We start from the raw sequence: 23,088 nt of genomic DNA, 5'->3' as shown, positions 1-23,088 counted from the left end.
AAAGCAAAGTAATGAAGGTGTGGGCGTTCCCTGGAACTGGGACCCCACAAGCCAAGTAGCATGGCCAAATGAATAAATGAATAAAGTGGTTCATTCAGAGAAAATGTGTTGTGATTTAACAAGTTTACATTGGATTACTTGCTTAGTTTTGTACCCTTAACAGCTTTATTTCATTAAGTAATTGAACTCCACTGGATGGGGGCAGGGGAGCATCTGAGTTCATTTCATGCCAGTAAACAAGATGATAGGTAGCTCCATGCCCAGCAACTTGTGCCTACAGCTCTGTTGCATAGTTATCTATTGCCAGTACAGCTTTGAACTTGACAGCATGTTTTGTTTTGGTCACAACATGTGGCTTCATAGGATATTAGTTACCCAACCAGGGATCAAACACAGGATCATGGCAGTGAGAGGGCTGAGTCCTAACTAAACCACTGGACTGCCAGGCAACTCCTGTTTTAGGTGTTTTGGTTTGTTTTGTGTTTTTTAAGTTTTGCCATATTTATAGGAGAACTCTTCTGTGTGTAAGTATGATGTGAATGATATTATAACTCAAAATGTTTGTGTTGTACACATTATCTCAAAATTGAATAGTTTGAAAGAACTTATACTTGTCAGCTCTTGGTCTAGAATCCAGTTGGGTAGTTGAGCCTCAGGGTCTCTCCTGAGGTGGTAGTCAAGCTTTTATCTGGTTTCACAACCTCTGAAGACTTGGCTTGTTGAATCTAAGTTCTCTCACTTGGCTGTACTCATGAGGTTTCAGGTCCTCCTTCTGTGGGCCTCTTCAAGGGGCTGCTTATGTGGAGACTGCTGTCTTTTCCCAGAATGAGTGATTCAGGAAAGCACTTGCACCCAAGATAAAGTGCAGAGTCTTTTTTCAGACGTTACACATCTTCACTTCTGTATTTGCTTAGTCTCACAGGTCAACCCTGTGTTAGTTTGAAAGAGAGGTACATAGGGTGAGAATATCAGGAGATGTGACTCACTTGGGGTCATCTTGAAGGCTGGCTACCATAGTCGTTAATCCACCATGCCAGCCTTTCTTCATATGATCTCATTTCTGTTACTATGAGCAAATTATTTGGCTTGTGTACACGTTTTGTGTGTTGCTGCTGCTAAGTCACTTCAGTTGTGTCTGACTCTGTGCAATCCCATAGACAGCAGCCCACCAGGGTCACCCAACCCTGGGATTCTCCAGGCAAGAACACTGGAGTGGGTTGGCATTTCCTTCTCCAATGCATGAGAGTGAAAAGTGAAAGTGAAGTCCCTTAGTCATGTCTGACTCTTCGAAAACCCATGAACTGCAGCCTACCAGGTACCTCCATCCATGGGATTTTCCAGGCAAGAGTACTGGTGTGGGTTGCCATTGCCTTCTCCATCTTGTGTCCTCAGATCAGATCAGTCACTCAGTCGTATCCGACTCTTTGTGACCCCATGAATCCCAGCACACTAGGCCTCCCTGTCTATCACCAACTCCTGGAGTTCACTCAGACTCACATCCATCAAGGCAATGATGCCATCCAGCCATCTCATCCTCTGTCGTCCCCTTCTGCTGCCCCCAATCCCTCCCAGCATCAGAGTCTTTTCCAATGAGTCAACTCTTCGCATGAGGTGGCCAAAGTACTGGAGTTTCAGCTTCAGCATCATTCCTTCCAAAGAAATCCCAGGGCTGATCTCCTTCAGAATGGACTGGTTGGATCTCCTTGCAGTCCAAGGGACTCTGAAGAGTCTTCTCCAACACCATAGTTCAAAAGCATCAATTCTTCGGCACTCAGCCTTCTTCATAGTCCAACTCTCACATCCATACATGACCCCAGGAAAAACCATAGCCTTGACTAGACAGACCTTTGTTGGTAAATTAATATCTCTGCTTTTGAATATGCTATCTAGGTTGGTGTCCTAGATCTACTTAATTCTTGTTTATTCAGTGATATTCTAGCAAGTCTCTTCTTTGTCCTAGATTAAGTTTTCTGTTTCTCTGGATGGTTCTCATCAGCAAACAGACTGACTATAATGTCACCCCTCATTAAAAATCTGTCTTTTGGTGACACATCCTGTTTCTGGTTTTTTTTTTTTTTTTAATTTCATATTTGCTTATTATAGACTTGTGCAGAGTAGAATTTGTTATATCCAGTTCTCTCATTTTCCTTTAAATCCACGATTGTCAAGGACACCAGTGAATTCCAAATGTTTAACTCAGTGGTCAATTTTTATTTTATTTTTATTATAATTGTTTTTACTTTACAATATTGTATTTGTTTTGCCATACATCAACATTCATCCACCACGGGTGTACACGTGTTCCCCATCCTGAACCCCCCTCCCATCTCCCTTCCCATATCCCTCCGGGTCATCCCAGTGCACCAGCCCCAAGCCTCCTGTATCCTGCATCCAACCTGGACTGTCAATACATTTCTATTATGATATTATACATGTTTAAAATGCCATTCTCCCAAATCATTTCCCCCTCTCTCACTCACAGAGTCCAAAAGACTGCTCTATACATCTGTGTCTCTTTTGCTGTCTCGCATACAGGGTTGTTGTTACCATCTTTATAAATTCCATATATATGCGATAGTATACTGTATTGATATTTTTCTTTCTGGCTTACTTCACTCTGTATAATAGGCTCCAGTTTCATCCACCTCATTAGAACTGGTTCAAATGTATTCTTTGTAATGGCTGAGTAGTACTCAATTGTGTATATATACCACAGCTTTCTTATCCATTCATCTGTTGATGGACATCTAGGTTGCTTCCATGCCCTGGCTAAAAGAAGAAATGCTGCAGTGAGCACTGGGGTACATATGTCTCTTTCAATTATGGTTTCCTTTGTGTGTATGCCCAGCAGTAGGAATCGCTCGGTCATATGGCAGTTCTATTTCCAGTTTTTAAAGGAATCTCCACACTGTTCTCCATAGTGGCTGTACTAGTTTGCATTCCCACCAACAGTGTAAGAGGGTTCCCTTTTCTCCACACCCTCTCCAGCATGTATTGCTTGTAGACTTTTGGATCGCAGCCGTTCTAACTGGCATGAAATGGTACCTCATAGTGGTTTTGATTTGCATTTCTCTGATAATGAATGATGTTGAGCATCTTTTCATGTGTTTGTTAGCCATCTGTATGTCTTCTTTGGAGAAATGTCTGTTTAGTTATTTGGCCCATTTTTTGATTGAGTCGTTTATTTTTCTGGAATTGAGCTGTAGGAGTTGCTTGTATACTTTTGAGATTAGTTGTTTGTCCCTTGCTTCATTTGCTATTATTTTCTCCCATTCTAAAGGCTGTCTTCTCACCTTGCTAATAGTTTCCTTTGTGGTGCAGAAGCTTTTAACTTTAATTAGATCCCATTTGTTTATTTTTGCTTTTATTTCCAATATTCTGGGAGGTGGGTCATAGAGGGTCCTGCTGTGATGTATGTCAGAGAGTGTTTTGCCTATGTTCTCCTCTAAGAGTTTTATAGTTTCTGGTCTTATGTTTAGATCTTTAATCCATTTTGAGTTTATTTTTGTGTATAGTGTTAAAAAGTGTTCTGCTACTGCTGCTAAGTCACTTCAGTCATGTCCAACTCTATGTGAGCCCATACACAGCAGCCCACCAAGCTCCACAGTCCCTGGGATTCTCCAGGCAAGAACACTGGAGTGGGTTGCCATTTCCTTCTCCAATGCATGCAAGTGAAAAGTGAAAGAGAAGTCACTCAGTCATGCCCGATCCTTAGTGATTCCATGGACTGCAGCCTTCCTGGTCCTCCGTCCATGGGATTTTCCATGCAAGAGTACTGGAGTGGGGTGCCATTGCCTTCTGCAAAAAGTATTCTAGTTTTATTCTTTTACAAGTGGTTGCACTCATCTCACACGCTAGTAAAATAATACTCAAAATTCTCCAAGCCAGGCTTCAGCAATATGTGAACCGTGAACTTCCTGATGTTCAAGCTGGTTTTAGAAAAGGCAGAGGAACCAGAGATCAAATTGCCAACATCTGCTGGATCATGGAAAAAGCAAGAGAGTTTCAGAAAAACATCTATTTCTGCTTTATTGACTATGCCAAAGCCTTTGACTGTGTGGATCACAATAAACTGTGGAAAATTCCTCAAGAGATGGAAATACCAGACCACCTGATCTGCCTCTTGAGAAATTTGTATGCAGGTCAGGAAGCAACAATTAGAACTGGACATGGAACAACAGACTGGTTCCAAACAGGAAAAGGAGTTCATCAAGGCTGTATATTGTCACCTGGTTTATTTTACTTATATGCAGAGTACATCGTGAGAAATGCTGGACTGGAAGAAACACAAGCTGGAATCAAGATTGCCAGGAGAAATATCAATAACCTCAGATATGCAGATGACACCACCCTTATGGCAGAAAGTGAAGAGGAACTAAAAAGCCTCTTGATGAAAGTGAAAGTGGAGAGTGAAAAAGTTGGCTTAAAGCTCAACATTCAGAAAACGAAGATCATGGCATCCGGTCCCACCACTTCATGGGAAATAGATGGGGAAACAGTGGAAACAGTGTCAGACTTTATTTTTCTGGGCTCCAAAATCACTACAGGTGGTGACTTCAGCCATGAAATTAAAAGACGCTTGATCTTTGGAAGGAAAGTTATGACCAACCTAGATAGCATATTCAAAAGCAGAGACGTTACTTTGCCAACAAAGGTTCGTCTAGTCAAGGCTATGGTTTTTCCTGTCGTTATATATAGATGTGAGAGTTGGACTGTGAAGAAGGCTGAGCGCTGAAGAATTGATGCTTTTGAACTGTGGTGTTGCAGAAGACTCTTGAGAGTCCCTTGGACTGCAAGGAGATCCAACCAGTCCATTCTGAAGGAGATCAGCCCTGGGATTTCTTTGGAAGGAATGATGCTGAAGCTGAAACTCCAGTACTTTGGCCACCTCATGCGAAGAGTTGACTCATTGGAAAAGACTCTGATGCTGGGAGGGATTGGGGGCAGGAGGAGAAGGGGACGACAAAGGATGAGCTGGCTGGATGGCATCACTGACTCGATGGATGTGAGTCTGAGTGAACTCCAGGAGTCGGTGATGGACAGGGAGGCCTGGTGTCCTGCGATTCATGGGGTCGCAAAGAGTCGGACACGACTGAGCGACTGATCTGATCTGATCTGACCAGTTTTCCCAGCACCACTTGTTAAAGAGATTGTCTTTTCTCCATTGTATATTCTTGCCTCCTTTGTCAAAGATAAGGTGTCCATAGGAGCGTGGGTTTATCTCTGGGTTTTCTGGTTTTTTCCATTGATCTATATTTCTGTCTCTGTGCCAGTACCATACTGTCTTGATGACTGTGGCTTTGTAGTAGAGCCTGAGGTTATTTTATTTAATTTATTGGCAGCCTTTATCAAAGCAGTTCATTTCCTCCTCCCTCAAAAAAATGTTTCATTTGGATTACAGAATGCTTCTCTTTCCTGCTTCTCTTCTACCTACAGTTCTCCCACATACAATGTGTGATCTTTGTGTTTGGCTTATTCAGATGCCATATTTTCTTTTCAAATATTTATTTATTTAGCTATGTGGCATGTGGGATCTTACTTCCCAGCCCAGGGACCAAACCTGTGCAGAGTTTTAAACACTAGATCTCCAGGGAAGTCCCCTAGTTTGTATATTTTCAAGATTCATCCATTTCATGACTGTATAACAGTGCATTTTTTTATGGCTGAATATAGTATATCAATATGGTATATGGCTTACCTGTAGTCCATTGTGAGCATATACCACCGTTTATTTATCCATTCATCAATTAATGGATAATATTTGGATGGCGTATTCTTTGTGGCTATTGTGAGTAATGTTGCTGTGAACACTGTTTTTGCATGGACTTAACGTTTTCAGTTTTTAAGGATATATACAAAAGAGTGAAATTTCTGGATCATATGGCTACTCTATATTTAATTTTTGACGTACTGACAAACCCACTTTTCCAAAGTGGTTGTACCATTTTACAGCAATTACATCAACAATATATGAAGATTCCTTTTCTCCACATCCTCTGCAGCACTTGTTATTATTCCTCTTTTTGATTATAGCCAACCTAATGAGTGTGAAGTAGTATCTCACGGAGACTGATTTACATTTTGCTAGTGGCTTCCCTGGTGGCTCAGAAGGTAAAGTGCCTGCAATGCAGGAGACCTGGGTTCAATTCCTGGGTTGGGAAGATCCTCTGGAGAAGGAAAAGTGACAATCCACTCCAGCACTCTTGCCTGGAAAATCCCATGGATGGAGGAGCCTGATAGGCTACAGTCCATGGGGTCACAAAGAGTCAGACACGACTGAGCGACTTCACTTTCTTTAACTTTCAATCATGTTAAGCAGTATTTTTTGTCATTGTTGGCCATTTGTATATCATCTTTGGTGAAACGTCTATTCAAATTCTTTTCCTGGTTGTTAAATTTTTTTTTAATTGTAAAAAAACATCTAACTTAAATTTTTACCATTTTAACCATTTTTACTTGCTAAGTATTTCACACACTTTCATAAGTCATTTTGGAGAAAGAAATGGAAACCCACTCCAGTATTCTTGCCTGGAGAATTCCATGGACAGAGGAGCCTGGTGGGCTACAGTCCATGGGGATGCAAAGAGTCGTACACGACTGAGCAACTAACACACACACACACACACACACACACACACAGTCACAGTGTTGTTTTGTTGTTGTTGTCATTGTTGTAGCTGTGCTATGCAGGTTGAATGACAGTTTCCTGGTTGAGAATCATACCCAGGCCCCTGATAGGAAAGTTTGGAGTCCTAACCTCTGAACTACCATGGAATTCCTTATCACATTGCTATGAAACACAGGTCTACACCTTTTTATCTTGCACAATTGAAACTCTGTACCCATTTCCTGTCCCATTAACAACAACTCCTCTTTTCTTCCCTGTTTCCCTAGACCCTGGACTCCATCATTCTTCTTTGTTTCCTTTCCATTGCTTGACTGTATTAGATATTTCATATAAGTGGAAACATACAGTATTTGTCTTTTATATGACTGGCTTATTTCCTTTGGCTTGATGTCTTAAGGGATGATGAATGTTGTAGCTTGGGGCAGAATTTCCTTTATATGGCTTAATAATGTTCCATTATATGTATATATCACATTTGATGGACGTTTAGATGCTTCCACCTCTTAGTTGAGATTAGTGCTGCTTTGAGCATGGCTGTGCAAATATCTCAAGACCCCATGTTAACTACATTTGAATTTATACCCAGAAGTGGAATTGCTGAGTCATGTGATAGTTCTATTTTTAATTTTTTGAGGAGCCTTTATACTGTTTTCTGTAGCAGTTGCACCATTTTAAAATCTATCCATAACACACAAGGATACAGTTTTTGTACATACTTGCCAAGAGTTGTCCTTTCCTTTCCTTCCTTTTACCTTTCTTTTCCTTCATATGTAAACACACACACATGCACGCACAATTTTTTTCATATCCTTTTCCATTATTGTTTATCAAAAATTATGAATATAGTTCCTTGTGCTATACAGTAGGATCTTGTTTATCTATTCAATATATTAACATTATAGTTTGCATCTGCTCATCACCAGCTCCCAGTCTATGCCTCCCCTACCCTTCCTCTCTTGGTAATCACATAGTCTGCTCTCTATGTCTGTGAGTCTGCTTCTGTTTCACAGATAAGTTCATTTGTGTCATAGTTTAGAGTCCACATGTAAGTGATACCATATGATATTTGTCTTTCTCTTTCTGACATCCTAAGTATTCTTTTTAATGCTAGAGTCAAATGTTGACTTAACTCCATTTTCAGAACATTTGTTGCTACTGTATAGAAATGTGATTGATTTTTAAAATATTTATCTTGTATTCTGCAATCTTTTTATTAATTTTAATACTTGTGGTTTCTTCAGGGTTTTCTATATATAAAAGTATGTTATCTCCAGTACACATTGAATTTTTCCTTTCCATTCTGAAGGCTGTTTTTTTTTCTCTCTAAACAACAACAACAACAATTCCTTTTTCTTTCCTGATTGCTCTGGTTATAGAACTGCCAGTATAATATTGAACCAAAGTGTGGAATAGACTTCCTTGTGTTGTTCCCAACCTTACAGGGAAAGCTTTCAGTGTTTCATTATTAAGTATGATGTTAGCTGTGGGTCTTTTACAGGCACCCTTTGACTGAGAAAGTCCTCTTCTGTTCTTAGTTATTAAGTGTTTTATTTTAACCCCTTTTATGAAAAGGTGCTAGATTCAGGGAAATGCTTTTTCTGCAGGCAGATGTGCTTTTTCTCCTTTATTGTATTAAAATGGTATAATGTTGACTGACTTTCATATAGTGAACCAACTTTGCATACCTCCATAAATCCCACGTGATCATGGTATGTAATTTCTTTTATATGTTGTTAGATTTTGTTTGCCAGTATTTTGTTGAGGACTCTTGCATCTGTATTAATAAGGGATATCAGTTGTGTGTGTCTGATGTCTCTGTCTGATATTCATATTAGAGAAATACTGGCATCACTTTGCTTACTATATGGGGAAGAGACATGTGGAGTGAAGGATGAAGCATTGTTGGATTTAAGTTTAGTCAGGATTTGAGGGAGAAATTTAGGATATATCAGTGTGGAATTGGGGTCAGATTATCAAGAGAGTTCATTCTCAATTTCCTAGGCCTGTGTTAAGTGCTTGACATTGAATTATGCTGTTTGTTATGTATGCATACATACTGTATACTTTGAATTTGCTGCCTATTTTCTGTATTAACATTTATGAAATTAGTATGTGTGAATCAGTTGTAATGTGCATTTAAGATAAGTTTTTTTTTCCAATTTTACTACAAGATGCCATTGAATAGCTGATGCTTTTTAAAAAGAGCTGTTAACCTTAAGTCTAAGAAATAAGCATGTTTGTCTTTAAGATACGGAAACACATTTAAAAGTTATAAATTTGCCCTAAAAGATGCAGCTGGTATGTTGTTAACTTAGAATTCCAGCTTAATCTTCTTTGACTCTGAACTCCATGTTTCTAAACACTGTACAGTAGTGCTTTTGTAAAAATTCTTGTCCTTTATATGGGATTTCACCTAATGATCTGTGGTGTTGTTTTTTCTTCTTTTTTTTTAAATAGAAGAGATTAAAATCAACATAGGACAAAGCTATGATTCTCGAGTCATGTAAACTTGAAATCATAGGTTTTTCAGCTGTCATTTAGTCTCTTTGATGCTCATTGTCGTTATCTGTAAGATAAGGGTGTTTGTAACTACCCTAGAATTTTGGAGATAACAAAATAGCACATTTTTCTGTACTTAACTAATATGTAGTATATTTATACTTAGGTGACAGCTTATTTAAAGGAAGCACTGGGACTTGTGGCCACACCCTCCAAGAACAAAAAAGTATTTAAAATATGGAACCACCATGTATGTTATGTGAAGAAGAACAAGAGCCAGAACCACAGAAAAGGCAGGGAGAAACCAAACAAAGTAGATGACGAAGATGCTGAACTGATCTTGGTTGGAATGGAACATGTAAATGAAGATGCTGATGTGATCTTTGTTGGGATGACCTCAAATTCAAAACAAGTCATTTCAAACATACTGAACGGAGTTACCCCAGGTTCTTATTCAAGGAGAAAAAGGTATGGTCACTTCAGGAAAGATAATGCTCAGAAATTACAGCCTGTTAGTCATGTGACTCCTGCATCAGAAGCAAAGACTGTCTTGCCAGTTTCTGTCTCTGAATCAAGATCAACAGATAGTCCTATTATTATTGAGCCTTTGTCCAAAGCGGATTCTAAAAATATTTCACCACAAATAGTGCCTAATAGCTTTTCAGAGTTATGTTCTCCTTTGATTACCTTCACAAGTTCATTGCAGCGTCCAGTAGAAACAGCAGTTTCTACAGGAGATATGGATAAAAGTCCTCGTGTATCAAAGCGACTTCCCACTTCTGAAACAAATAACACAAATCCCAAAAGGCCTAAACTCAGTGATGGAATTATAGGAGAACATTCTTTAGCTTTGTCCCCTTCAGGTATTTTTCATACAGTGACTACTCAGCAAAGCACACCAGACAGTGTTCATACCTCATTAAGCCATATTCAGAATGGAGAACCTTGTCCAACAGCTTTTCCAAAGGGCAATGTTCATTGCAAGCCTGTAAGTCCTTTAGGGGAAAATGGACTGACAAAAACTGACTTTCCAAGTGTAGCAAGTCAAAACAAGATTGTTGATCTCACAGAAGGCAATCTGATTGTGTTACTTCATGACTTCTACTATGGACAGCATATAGGAGATGGACAGCCAGAACCGAAAACTCACACAGCCTTTAAATGCCTCAGCTGCTTGAAAGTTCTAAAAAATGTCAAGTTTATGAATCACATTAAGCACCATTTGGAACTTGAGAGGCAGAGAGGTGACAGCTTGAAATACCACACCACCTGCCAGCACTGCCACTGCCAGTTTCCTACTCCCTTCCAGCTGCAGTGTCACATTGAAAGTGTCCACACTTTCAAGGAGCCCTCTGCAGTCAGTAAAATCTTTGAATTTTCCTTTGAGACAGATCAGGTTCTCTTACAGCACATGAAAGACAATCATAAGCCTGGTGAAATGCCCTATGTATGCCAGGTTTGCAGTTACAGATCACCATTCTTTGCAGATGTGGATGCACATTTCAGAGGATACCATGGTAACACTAAGAATTTTCTTGCCCCTTTTGTCTCAAAATTTTTAAAACTGCAACACCATACATATGTCATTATAGACGGAACTGGGAAAAGAGTTTTCACCAGTGTTCCAAATGTGGGCTACAGTTTTTAACTTTTAAAGAGAAAAGGGAGCACAAGACCCAGTGTCATCAAATGTTTAAGAAGCCTAAGCAGCTAGAAGGATTACCTCCTGAAACAAAAGTTGTTATTCAGGTATCACTGGAACCACTTCAACCAGGATTGGTGGAAGTAGCATTCACTACTGTGAACACATCTCATTCTGAACCATCACCCCCGAAATCTAAAAGTAGGAGGTCAAAAAGAACCCGTTAATTCTACTTTCAGTAAGTCTGAAGCCAGTATTTCAAAGTTAAAAACCCCATTAAAAAGAACAAATTCAAATTATAGCATTATTCAATAATATCAAATATGGGGAAACCAATGTGTAATTTATGTGTTTTTATTTTAAATACATGAAGTACAGTTTTGTTTGAATATTGAGATGTTATTTTAAAATATATTTCCTGTTTTTCATACAATTGTCTTAACACATAAAAAGTATGGGTGCGTGTGTGTGTGAGAAAGAGAGAGAACGAGAGAGGTGGAGAAAGGAAAAGTAAAACCTATTTTGGTATTTCATGTTATTTGTAAGTTCAAACGCTCTACTATACATATAATCTGTAGAATGTTTTAGCAATGTAATTTTCAACTGTTTTCATGCCTTGAAGATCTCAGTATTAACTATATAGCCAGATTGGAATGGCTTTGTTATGGTATGTTCCCATGTGTTGCTAAAGTCTCCAAAGTGCCTCTGTTGTGCTGATCTAAAATAACCTGACTCCAAAAGCCTGGTGTGGAGAAGTTGATGAAGAAGCTATGATGTGAGTTTGGACCAGACATGGGATTTAGTCAGTGGAGAGCTGTGGCTTCTTGTCCCAGTTGAGGAAGAGGCATGTATTCACTCCAGGCATAGAGCCAAGGCAGAAGGAACACTGTCTCAGAGTGTTTTTACCTAGCCCAGGGACATCTCAAGGAAGCCAAACGTTAAAATGCCTGTGTTTGGTGAGAGGCCCCTTCAAGCATCAAGCAGGCCCTGTGTATCATTGACTACAGTTGGAGAAGCAGAGATAGTTAATAGAATGAGGCCTGTTGCCTGTGGACCTCCTGTTGAGTGATCAAAAGGGGAATTTGATTCATTCCATCCCCTTTCCCATTTGACTAGCTTTTAGTCACAGTGAAGTAGTCATATCTGTCTCAGTCACAGTAGTAAAGCAAGTTAAGATTCCCAAGGGAAAAAGCCTTAACATCCAGTTTGATTTGTACTGGACCCATAGTTTTAACTGAAAGTGATCAAACACGGGAAATCTGTTCAGTTTATGAAATGGGCTAAATTCAGTTCTCTTACCCTTAAGCTACAATGGAGTTGTCTCAGAATAGTAAATGTAGTGGATACAAAGGGTCCAGGGTGATTAAACCCTCTATAGAACTTTCCCTTACCTTTTCCAGTTACATGTGTCTTACCCTAGTTGAACATGTGAAGATTTCAGTTTTGTATCTTATCTTGCCTTGGACATGAATGTATTACAGTTAACAGCTAATTCTTTGTATGTATAATTTCCCATTTTATCAAACTAATACTGAGTTTTGGTCTTAATTGACACAGTTTGATATGCAGGAATTGTCTCGTTTATTTCAGTAATTATCAGGTCATAGAGTTATTATCCTTCCTCTACTCTATCCAAAACTCCAATACTTTGGCCACCTCATGGGAAGAGTTGACTCATTGGAAAAAGACTCTGAGGCTGGGAGGGATTGAGGGCAAGAGGAGAAGGAGACGACAGAGGACGAAATGGCTGGATGGCATCACTGACTCTATGGACATGAGTCTGAGTGAACTCCGGGAGTTGGTGATGGACAGGGAGGCCTGACGTGCTGCGATTCATGGGGTCGAACAGAGTCGGACACGACTGAGCGACTAATCTGATCTGATCTGACTCTATCCAAATATCTAGTCTGTGATTATACTTGTGCTGCTACTGCTAAGTCACTTCAGTCGTGTCCGACTCTGTGCGACCCCATGGACGGCAGCCCACTGGGCTCCCCTGTCCCTGGGGTTCTCTAGGCAAGAACCATGGAGTGTGTTGCCATTTCCTTCTCCAATGCATGAAAGTGAAAAGTGAAAGTGAAGTCGCTTAGTCATGTCTGACCCTCAGAGACCCCATGGACTGCAGCCTTCCAGGCTCCTCCATCCATGGGAATTTCCGGGCAAGAGTTCTGGAGTGGGGTGCCATTGCCTTCTCCGATTATACTTGTGGAAATCTTTTTTTTTTTTTTTGCGTCTCCAAGGGCTCTTTAACAGGCCTACAGGGTACCCTCCAAGTATTGGTTCCTGAACATCAGCACACCTGGCTTCCTCTGTGGGTTCCTGGAGTTAAGTCTCCTCCTGGAGTTGAATACCATACCTTCTCCACTTCTGGCACAGATACCTAGCAAACTCTGTGCACCATTCAAGGAACCTGGGATCTTGGCTATAGACCTATGCCAGGAGAAATCTCTCCATTTCCTCTTCCTTTCTCCTCCTCTTTGTCTCTCACCACTATTGTTTTCTCCCCTCCTCTATTTATTTAAATCCTCTAAGCTTTCACAAAATTCTGGCAAGTGATAATCACCAAGGGGTTAGCATCCCTCTCAGAACTGAAGGGGAAGGACTACAGATGACTAAGCTGTAGTCAGTCTATTGTCTCTATTTTAGGTAATTTCCTGACTGTAAATTCAAATACAAGTAAATTGCATTTATTTACTCAATGCTTGATTGATTGATTTGCACTTTGAATATTTTACTAGGCCTTTCCAGTTAGTTTGCTTGGGCCAAAGCACTTTGCTAAGTGTCAGCTTAACCCACTTTTAGGTGTATAAAGTGTGTGTGTGTGTGTGTGTGTGTGGTATTCTGGTCTCAGGTGAAAACTCTATGTATAAATAAATGTGCAAACTATTGCATTCTTATCTCCTTTATTCTATTTCTATAGTAAAAATATGAAATGTTTTATTTATAGGTTTTTATTGTTGCTTAGTATTATCAACACTGTTACTGTTGTTTGCTCTGAAGAATGCTCCTAAGGAGTACAAGTTGTATTTATTGCCAAATAAAAAGGTTCCAGTGATAAGATCCCTGACTACTTCCTCTCTTCCATTCTCTATCGTTCTACTCTACTGTTTTCCCCACTGGTGCCCTGGTTTTGACAACACTGGCATTGCTTTTCCTCAAGAAAAATTCCATTTCTTCCCGATCCAAAGACTTTGCAACTGTCATTCCTCTGGAAATGCTCTTCCCCTAGGCCTGCATGGCTTGCTACCTCCCTTGTTTAAGCTTCACCAATGCTGTTCAAATCACACAATGAAATCCTCAACCCCTTCCCTTTCCTACACCTCCTAAAGGCACTTTAAGTCTCTACCCTCTTCTTTCCTCTGCAGCCTAAATTTCCTAGATTTTCACACACACACACACACACACAAACCAAAAAAAAACACCTGAGAAGAGATAATAACATCAGGGCTTTGCTTCTTAGAATTAACTTGAGTCAGTTTCTGTGCCTGCAAATAAAAGATAGTTACTAGTGAGTAGAGTTCTTTCAGGAGCTTCCTCTGTTTTTCTATCGATACCTCTATATTTTTTCAGGCAATAACACTTGGTTTTGTTTACAAATGTATGGAATATCTGTCAAGATTATTATTTTTTATTGCCCTTTGTGAATTTCCTTGTCTATTTTGCTTGTTCTTTCAGGTAAAATTTATTGTTTTATTAATGTTGCCAAAACATTATAAGTAAAATTACTATTTATAGAAATAAAATGGTTTAAAAAATATTTCTGCTGTCCATCTTTTTACAAATAACATGGCATTTTTTTTTTAACAATCCTACTGTGTTGGCCAGAAATTCTAAACAGTGATGTGTAAATGGGTTTTCTTGTTCTTAGTATCATCAAAGGCAATGAGGATATGGCTTTTTTTTTTTTTAAAACTTTACATAGTTGTATTAGTTTTGCCAAATATCAAAATTAATCCACCACAGGTATACATGTGTTCCCCATCCTGAACCCTCCTCCCTCCTCCCTCCCCATACCATCCCTCTGGGTCGTCCCAGTGCACTAGCCCCAAGCATCCAGTATCGTGCATCGAACCTGAACTGGCATCTCATTTCATACATGATATTTTACATGTTTCAATGCCATTCTCCCAAATCTTTCCACCCTCTCCCTCTCCCTGATGTATAGAACAGTCTTATGGACTCTGTGGGAGGATATGGCTCAATGAATTTCTATTTCTGTTCTTAGATTTTAAAGACAATTGTTTCATTGGATAGTTTACAACATCTGTTGAGACATTTACTTTTCTTTCTTTCTCCCTTCCTTTCCTTTTCTTCCTTTCTTCCCTTGACTCTCTTCCTTTTTCTTTCCTTCCCTTTCTTTCCCCAGGTTTTGGCTTGACTGGACCTTTCCTGAAACAAAAGTAATTCCACTCAGATTGCACTCTGAATATTATCCTCTCAGAATCCCATTCCATTTCTCATTTCTAATATTGGAATTAACCTCCTCTTCCCCTTACTTGATTTGCCACAGTTTCTGATTTTCCTTTTCTCAAGAAGCAGCTCTTGTTTTATTATCCCAGCAAATTTTATTTTTGTTGTTTTCTATTTTTGTTTCAATTCATATATACCTTCTACTTTCTTTAGGATTTTTTTCTTTATAACATTTTATTTTAAAAGCTTTCTTTACAAATTTTATGGAAATATATTTGACTTACAATGTTGTGTTTCAGATGTATATCAGAGTGATTTAGTTATGCAGATACATCTATTCTTTTTTAGGTTATTTTCCATTATAGGTTATTACATGATACTGAGTAGTTCTTTTTTTTTCTTTTTTTTTTTAATAGATGGTTTAGGGCTTGACCTAACTTTAGCAAATTTTGTCTGAATCCCAAATATTTTTATGTATACATTTTTTTAATTAAAATTTCATTCTCTATGATTTTTGGCAAGTTAATTCCAAAGATTTCACTACTTGCAGGCTGAATATTTTAATTTACAGTTTACTGAGAATTGTTTTCCTTGGAGCTCTGAGGGTATGTGTGTATATACACTGATATGTCTATATACACATCCTTTTCAGATTACTACATTTTTTAAAGATATATAAATATATTTAAAAAGATATTTTCTGTTTGTATGTTAAAAACATGAAATTTTTTAATTCTAGAAATTTGTTCCCCAAAGAATATAGGATAAAAAGTAAAGGTATAAAACTATTCCTTTGAGAATAATCCCTACTAACAGAACTTGGAAATGTTAAAAAAAATATTCATAACACTTACTAAAGGTGGTAAGAAAAACTTTATTCAAGGTAAGAGTACTATAGTGGGGTCTTATAATATGGGAGAGAGATTGAGCTTAAGTCTGACTCCAGCAGGGTCACAGCTAGGATTTATAGCTAAGGAACCGGGCGGGTACATGAGATTGGAAAGAGAGACTGGGAAACTGAAAAGCAATGAACAATAACAGAGTGGGTATCAGTGGATGGAAACTTATTAAGAGGACCATAAGGGTGAGGGTGGATTCTGGCTGAGGCTAGGCAAGGTTGAAAATATATTGAGGTGAGTGATAAGGAATTTGATCTGATAATGAGGGTGGTCAGATCAAGGGTGAGGTATGTTTTCTAAACTGAAGTAGCAGATTCTGGCTTAGATTGGACTAAATGGACAGGCGCCCTGGGATAAAAACATTGCCCAAAGTTGGCAGTGCGTTAATGAACTACTGCTGCATAACAAATTACCCCAAACTAACAGCTTAAAACAATATTATTTCATACTGCTGCTGAAAGTTGGGAATCCAGGAGTAATTCAGTTGAGTGTTCTGGCTCAGGGTTTCATGAGATTGCCGTCTTCTGAAGCCTTGACATGGGCTGGTGGATTTCCTTCCAAGATGGCTTACTCACATAGCTGTTGAAACCAGTTTGCTTGCTGGCTGTTGGGAGAAAGCCTCAGTTCTTTCACATGGGCCTCTCTACTGGGCTACCTGAGTGTTCCCAAGATATGACTAAGCTGGCTTCTAGAGATGAGCAAGGAGGCTGCAGTGCCTTTTATGATTTAGTCTCAGACACTTCATTTTCATTTCTACAATATTCTAACATTAGAAGTGAGCCACTAAGTCCAGCCCATATGTGAAGGGGAGTATAAGGTCCACCCTTGAAGGAAAGGACTTGTGGACATACTTTAAAACGATGCACGATACTGGATGCTTGGGGCTAGTGCACTGGGACGACCCAGAGGGATGGTATGGGGAGGGAGGAGGGAGGAGGGTTCAGGATGGGGAACACATGTATACCTGTGGTGGATTCATTTTGATATTTGGCAAAACTAATACAATTATGTAAAGTTTAAAAATTAAATAAAATTAAAAAAAAAAACACATGGTACACACATGGCCACTAATTGTTTACACACTTATATGTCCAAAATGCATTTTCCTACCAATGCTTTCAAATACTTTATCCATTATAGCATTAACCTGAAGTTCAGGACCTTGTCATCTAAGTCAGGTCCAGATATGGATCAGGGTCCACTTCTGCAGTATCTCAAGTGTTCAGTCATTCAGTTGTGTCCTACTCTTTGTGACCCGATGGACTGCAGCACGCCACGGTTCCCTGTCCATCATCAACTCCAGGAGCTTGCTCAAACTGAAGTCCACTGAGTTGGTGATGGCATCCAACCATCTCATCCTCTGCCGTCTGCTTCTCCTGCCTTCAATCTCTCCCTCATCAGGGTCTTTTCCAATGGGTCAGTTTTTCGAATCAGGTAGCCAAAGTATTGGAGCTGCTGCTTCAGCATCAGTCCTTCCAATGAATATGCAGGACTGCTTTACTTTAGGATTGACTAGTTTGATCTCCTTGCAGTCCACAAGACTCTCAAATCTTCTCCAACACATCAGTTCAATTTACACAAATGTAGTTCCTCTAGACCTGATGATCTATGAACAAAAGAGATGAATTAATCTGCTCACTTTCACAGCCAACACACAGTGGTGGTGAGGCACAGATAACCTTCATAGACACTCCTGTTCCAGAAGGGAGGGGAGATGGGAATCAATAGTAGCAGTTCTGAAATCCCATGGGATCTTGTTGGCAGTCCTTTGATTAGGATTTAAGGCCTGGAAACTTCCTAGGCTTCAGTCTCTGAATTTTTAATTCTGCCCTCTGACATGATTCCATTGCATGAAAGGTGGGTAGTATACAGTTACAGTGAAACAGTCTCTCTAGCCTGCCTCCTGCTTGTCGAAAGTAGAAGTCCAGAGCTCTCTTATTTTGTACTATTGCTGGTCCTTTCAGTCCAAGCTGAACTTAAATATATTATCTTAAAAACTTGGTGTGTCTCCTGATAATCTTACTGGTGTTCATGGCAAAACACCCCACTCCAAAGCCACAACCACATGTCTTCATGAAAAGGCCTCCTCTGTCTTGGTTTTCTGCTGAGATAGCTGAGGGATAACACCCTGAAACTTGGTAGGTGTCTTATTTTGTGACTGAAATGATCTCTGAGTGACACTCCTAAACTCTTTGGAGGGCATTGGCCTGCCTAAATAATGCCATGAAGCATCCCCTTCCAGCTTTCTGAGGCTTAACAAAGAATTTTAGTCACACTCACCCTTAGACAACCTTTATTTAAAAAAAATAAAATAAGAATTGATGTAGAGGTGATGTAAAATGTTATATTTAGACCACCTTATCTCAGTGCCCTGGATATGACCTTGCTTGAGAGCCATTAATTTTAGCATCTTCTGTCATCTTAAACGACTGGAAAATTTCCAAATCAGCAAGTTCTGTCTTCTTTTTTAATATTCTTTCTCTTAAACATTTTTGTTTTTTAATTTCCCTTCATATTTTACTATAGGCAGCAATAAACAAGGAAGCACTTTTGGCTGTTTGGCTGGAAATCTCCTTAGCTAGATATCTCAATTAATTAGGTAGAGTTTCTCCTTCCAGATCATTAGGTACATTTTCTTTTCATAAACTGCAGGTGTAGTGGACTTTCCTCTGCACACTCCCTAGGCTCTTTCCTCCTGCCTCTCCTTTTTGCCAGGCATCCTGGGTGCACCACTGTGATTCCACTTAGAACGTGTTTGCTCAGTGAGACAACGGGGATTGATTCCCTGGCTTCAGTGCTTCTGCTGGCCAGCGTTTATGTACCTTTCCCTAAGACTTTCATGTTTTCACTATCCAACTTCCATCACGTGGCTAGGTCAGTTCCCACAGATCATACTCACAAGCGTACTGGCAGGGACTTCTATGCCCACATGTGCACACATATGCATGTGTACACAGTAACATCCCTAAGAGGAAACTTGCACATATGCAGAACTACAAGCTTTCTTCTCCAGGAACATGAATTTTGGTAAGCACCCAACTTTCTTTGTACTGGTTGTTTTCTTTCACTTGCTCAATAATCATGTCATGTTGCACTTCTAACTCTGTGCTGCTACTCCTGCTAAGTCACTTCAGTCATGTCCGACCCATAGATGGTTGCAACCAGGCTCCCCCATCCCTGGGATTCTCCAGGCAAGAACACTGGAGTGGGTTGCCATTTCGTTCTCCAATGCATGAAAGTGAAAGTGAAAGGGAGGTCCCTCAATCATGTCTGACTCTTCACGACACCATGGACTACAGCCTACCAGGCTCCACTGTCCATGGGCATTGCCGGGCAAGAGTACTGGAGTGGGGTGCCATTGCCTTCTCCATCTAACTCTGTGACTTATCCTCAAAGGTTACAAAATCTTGTCATTTGCTAGTGACAGGGACCGACCTGCGGAGCAGTGGGCAGTGTTGGAAGCACTTGCCATGATCAGCTGTATGACATGCACCTGCGTCCTGCATTTTCCCATCACCCTGGACAACTTCACAGTACAGGTCTCGTTGGCCTGATCCATTGCCTGTGCATTCCTTCAGTGGACCAGAAAACAAGGACATCTGGGCTCAGCTGACTTGGAGAGCCCATTTCTCGGTGCCCAGGCAATCTCAAACTCAGTGAGCGGCAGGAGGCCAGGGGATGGCAGGACCCACGGACAGATGTTTCTGATACAGGCACTTAATTAACCCTGCCTCAAGTCGTATCACCTAGGACTCTCATGCTGCAACCACAGCTGAGACAGGGACTTACTTCCCTCATGGACACTCCGAGTCCCCCCAGCCTCCAGTCTCAGCAAGTCACCTGCTACATGCATGACCCAGGTTCTGGCTCTGCAGCCAGCTAGCATGAGCCAGAGCATCTCCATTTGGGAAAGAAAGTACAGTGTCCCAGCTACTATTCGGCTGTTCCTACGGGGCCTACCTCCAGACCCCATCACCACATGTGTTTCTGTCAGTTGTCTCTCATGGACGAACCTTCCTCCCTGAGGTAGTACTTCAGGGGATCGTCCCACACGTCTTCGCTGATGATCTGCAGGCAACACGAGCAAGGTCAGCAACCCTCCCATGAGCAGCCAAGAACTCCAACATCAACCACCAACTGTGTGCAAGCCCAAAGCAACCCCACCTCAGCAATCCTGTTCGATTCTGGGCCGTTGTGGCCTGACAGCCAGTTGAGAAAGTTAAGGCTCCTGGTGTCCAGCCTGCGGCTGGGGGCTCCCCGTTCAAAGTCCCAGAACCAGTGGACTGGAGTGGATCGACTTGCCCTGTACCCTGCAGAAAGACAGGGGAGACTGGGGTGGACACCGCAGGTGCATCATCCACACGTTTGCACACTCACACACATCACCCCGGGAGCCACGTTTTACCAGTGATGTCAAGGTAATACTCCTTACTGATCACCGAGTTCAAGAAGTAGGGGCTGTCCCGAAAGGAAAAGACGGCGGATGGCTCCGCACCTGCACCTGCCAGGATAGCGAGGAGGGAAAAGGTGCAAGCTTCTAGGGGCCTCAGCTTGCCTCCAAGGCAGGCATGATCAGCTTCCCTGATGCCTCTCCAAAGTCTCACAGCACAGGAACATGGCTAACACGTTCCTCCCACTCCCCGCCAGGTCCCATACCCACCCTTCCTCAGTCTCCCTCACTGACCTTCAAGTCCATCATGTAGCCGAGAAAGTCTTGATCTTGGTCGCTGATCAGGACGGAGACTTGAGGGTGGCTCATAATCTGCTTTAGGTCAAGGAGCCATTCAGGCCACATGCCGGCCAAGAAGAGCCAGGAGCATCAGCCCTAGCCTGGGGTGGAACAAGGATACTGGAACACGCCATCTGCAAGGAGCTTGGCGGGCACTGCCTCTTGCCCGGCCACTGCTGATATCCTCAGGACCTGCCATACCATCAGACACGCTCATGGCTCTGGGCCCCTTGGGATGGTGTGCATCTGCATTCCCCAAGCAGGGGCTGTTTCTGACCGCTACTCTGCTCCTCCAGACCTGTGTATGCTGGGTAGTGGCATGTCACTGCTTATACAGTCAGACTTGCAGTCCTTGTGACAAACCGTGTCTGAAAGTAAAGGACTTCTTGGGTATGTGTGTGTGTGTTTATGTGTGTGTGTGTGTGTGTGTGTGTGTGTGTGTGTGTGTGTGAATGACTCACATTTCCCAGCAATGTGCCGGGATCACCCACATTTACACCAATAACTGTCTGCGAACGCTGCTCTTGTGTACCATCTCTGGTCAATGTTGACTTAGAGGCCTCGGGTGCTGCACCTCCTCAGATGCAGGCCTGAAGGAGACACTCAAAGGCATGGCTGCGACACGTCCACCTGTGGCCCTGCCCAGGCCCTACTCGGCTGTGCCTTTGGAGCCTGCCAATTGCCCAGGACCGCATTTCCTTCAGTGGCCTCCGGCGCCCTTCCTGTGCCCTCGCCTCCACCCCTTCCACCTGCTCCTGCCCCTTCTCCCCTTCCTCGTCTCCTGAGCAGCGGACCCCAAGGAGCAGTGCAAAGGATACAGCTTTGGCCCAGAAGCCAGGGATGCCCTGGATGATGGCGCTCCTCCGAGCCAAGTGACGCTTCCTCCTCTGATGGTTCTTGCACATGAACTGAACGTAGGCCCTGCGGTTTTGCTCACGCTCAGAGCTCAGTTCTACCTGCAGGGCGGCCAGTGCCTGCAGGGCATCCAGCTCCTGGCGCTCACAAGGGCCTCCGGGCCTTTCCTGGCCCTGCTCCTCCACCGTCTTCTCCTCTAGCTCCTGGGAGGACCGCTGTTCCTGCTCCTCATCCGCCACAACCTCCACCTCCTCCATGATGTCTTCCGCAAGCAGCTGGAACTCCCGCCCGATCCCCGCCACGTCTCCGTCCACCAGGGCCTCGCCCTCCTCCACCGCCTCCACCCTGAAGAGGGTGGCCTCTTGGCCTGGCGTGACAACTGCTGGTGACAAGGTCCCAGCTGCGCACTGCATCAGGACGGCAGGCCGCGGGGTGGGGGAGGAGGGGGGGCGGGGCCCTGCCCCCTGAGTACCTGGGCTCACAACTTGGAAGGTGCGGGGTCCCGGGACGCTCCCGCCTTCCTCTGACCGCCTCTCACGTTCCTCTTGGCCTTGGCGGTGACCCCGAGCTGGGGCAGATGCGAAGGGACGCGACATAAGAGCACAACAAGTGGGGCGTAATGGCGGCCCAGGCTGCAGTAAACCTGTGGGACCGACTAGCTCTTTTGGGGGTGGGGAGTGACGGGGATTGTCAGAAGGCGGGGGGCTGGTGTGTGGGGGTGTTGGCGTGAGGCCGAAGAAAGGGGTGCCAGAAACGCAGGACGGGGTGAACGGGCCCTAGGAAATCAGGCGAACAGGCGGGGCCCTAGGCTGTGAGCCAGGCACAGACTGCTGGCCCAAATCTAGACCAATGGCCGCGAGGGTAGTGGGCGGCACTGTTATGGACACGCCCCCAGACCGGGGGGCATCTTCCGGGGTTCCTGTGCTGCTCCAGCGCCCCCACGTGGCCAGATTCTGCTCCAGGGAGGGACAGGGTTTTGCATGTGGCCGGGCTAGCCCCAGGCACTGTGATTGACCTGGCTCTGGAAATTCCAAGCACGGGTTCCTGCTCCGCAATCCGAACCGCACACTCCTGTGTCCCCTGGGACTGGCAATAACTGAGAGCTCTCCCTGAGTATCCAAGGGATATGCAGGGGTGCCAAGGGGCTGGATACTTTTCTTCAAGGGACAGAGAGCCTGTTGCTGTCCGGATGCTATGCGAGTAGGGGAATACCCCCACGGTTTGCTACAGTTGATCTCCACTCTTCGGGGACATCAGAGCCTTAGGGTACAGAGCTCGCTCTGTGTCTTTTTATCTTTGCTTCTGGCATAGCACTGTTTTGGGCAGTCCTTCTGTGTGTGTAGCAAGCACTGGTGTATGTGTGTCTCCGTGTCTGTAAGTAGTACTGTTGCCATCTGCCACTCTCTGGACACCAGAGCTCAGAAAA

Source organism: Bos taurus, chromosome Y (assembly GCF_002263795.3).
Source record: "Bos taurus isolate L1 Dominette 01449 registration number 42190680 breed Hereford chromosome Y, ARS-UCD2.0, whole genome shotgun sequence".
NCBI lineage: Eukaryota > Metazoa > Chordata > Mammalia > Artiodactyla > Bovidae > Bos > Bos taurus.
This window is presented reverse-complemented; position numbering follows the sequence as displayed.